This window comes from Marmota marmota, unplaced genomic scaffold, assembly GCF_001458135.2.
Source record: "Marmota marmota marmota unplaced genomic scaffold, marMar, whole genome shotgun sequence".
Taxonomy (NCBI): domain Eukaryota; kingdom Metazoa; phylum Chordata; class Mammalia; order Rodentia; family Sciuridae; genus Marmota; species Marmota marmota.
This window is the reverse complement of record NW_026000224.1, coordinates 406,817-408,778: the sequence shown is the minus strand read 5'-3', so window position 1 is coordinate 408,778 and position 1,962 is coordinate 406,817.

Genomic DNA, 1,962 nt, shown 5'->3' with positions numbered 1-1,962 from the left:
AGAGACAAAGGCTTAGAAACCCTGCTTTATTCAACAAATCCAACTTCACCAGACTCCAGGCACTGTTCTAAGTCTGGGGCATCATCCTGAATGTGTCTCCTCCAAAACTTAGGTATTCCCAGCTTGGCAGTGATGAGAAGTGGGGCCTTGAAGGGGTGATCAGGCCTGAGGGCTGCTCCTCCCAGAGGGCCGAGGCCCTTGGGAAAGAGGCTGCCTCTAGCGGTTGGTCAGCAGGTCCTTCCACCTTCTGCTACGCGAAGGCACAGTGCTCCTCCCCACCTGAGGAGGCAGCCTCCTCCCACACCGAACCAGCTGGCACCTTGACCTTGAATCTCCCAGCCTCCAGAACCACGCCAGACAAATGTCTGCTCTGTGAATTACCCAGGCTGTGGGGTTCTGTTCTAGCAGCACAAATGGACTGAGATGGGGGATCCAGAGGGGCCATGGCAGGTGGGTCCTGATTCCCAGGAGCTCGGGTTTCAGCAGACTCTTCAACCCTTGCTGCAAGTGGTCAAACGCTAGTTCTGTTTGGATCAGGAACATATTTTCAGTGATAGGTTGATTTTCAGTATGGAGAACTTGGTCATCTAGATGGACCTATGCCAACTTTTCTGCTTTTACTCAAACATGAAGCTGTTTTCTATTTTCATCAGGCTCAGGATTCCAGGCCTGATGACTTTGACCTGCATGTCCACAGTCTGTATAAAGTCTGTATGATCTTCTCAGACTGTGGCAGAGACGGGAGGGATTCATGCAGTTTTTAACATCCTTGTCATCCAAGGACAAAGGCAGCTCAGCCTGGGTCATCAATTTCCTCAAAGAGAGTAGGCAATTGCTTATCCCTTTGTATCCCCTTGCTTCTGCCTTAGTCAGAGCCTCTAGAAATGTTTCAGAGCCCCATCTCCATGAAAATAAAAGGATGCATCCTGAGAGGCATTCAACACAGGCAGCCCCAGTAGGGAAATTGGGTAAAGCAGGAGAGTGTGTCTTAGTCTGTTGGTGGTACTATAACAAAGGGCAATAGACCAGGTGGATTATAAATAATAGAAGTTTACTTCTCACTGTTCTGGAAGCCGGCAGTCAAGTCCAAGGCACTGGTAGAGTCATTGTCTGCTGAGGTCCCATTTCTTGGTTCTTTGGTGGCATCTTTTCGTGGTGTCATCACATGGTGGAGGTGAAACAGCTCTCTGGGGCCTCCTTAATGAGCACTAAGGGCACTAATCCCATTCTGAGGGCTCCACCCTCATGCCCTAACCACCCCCCTTCCATATCAGCACAATGGGAATTAGGATTTCAATAGGCAGATTTGGGGGACACAAACTTTAACCATCGCATGGTGGAAAGTGAGTCAGGGCCACTGGGCTCAGAAGTCACCTTCCCAGCCTGGGTTGTGACAGAGGCCTTGGGGACTGGTGGGCAGTGGGTCCAGGAGGCGCCTGTTTGGAATCTCATGTTGGATGGGTGAGTTTCCTGGTCTCCCGCAGGACGTCCCTTCTGGGTTTTGGATGCCAGCAGAACCCTGAGTGGAGCCAGAGTGGCCCGGGCTTGGGTTGGCCCTGTGGCACCCTGTTCTGGGGCTGCCCACGCCTTCCTGCCTCTGCTGTGGATGGTGCCCCTCTGGAGCTCTTCCCAGGGGAGAGGACCACGGTTTTTCCCAAGCCTGGAGGACTGTGTGTGGCTGGCAGTGTCTGAGCTGGGGGCTGGAGCAGGCCCCGCCAGACTTGTCGGTCCTTTCCAAGAGGCCGCACAACTGGCAAGGTGGGCGGCAGGCCTCCCAGGAGGGCGCGGGGAGGCTTCTGGGGGCGCTCGCTGGGACAGTTTGCTCTGTGCTCCTGGGCATGTTCTAGGAGACTGGTTTGTATGCAGCGGGTATTTCCCTTGGCCTGCCCCCAAACCACGGAGGTGGAAGAAAACCAATTTGTTAACGTTCTCAGGAACAAGAGGCCAGCGGGGGGGGGGGGG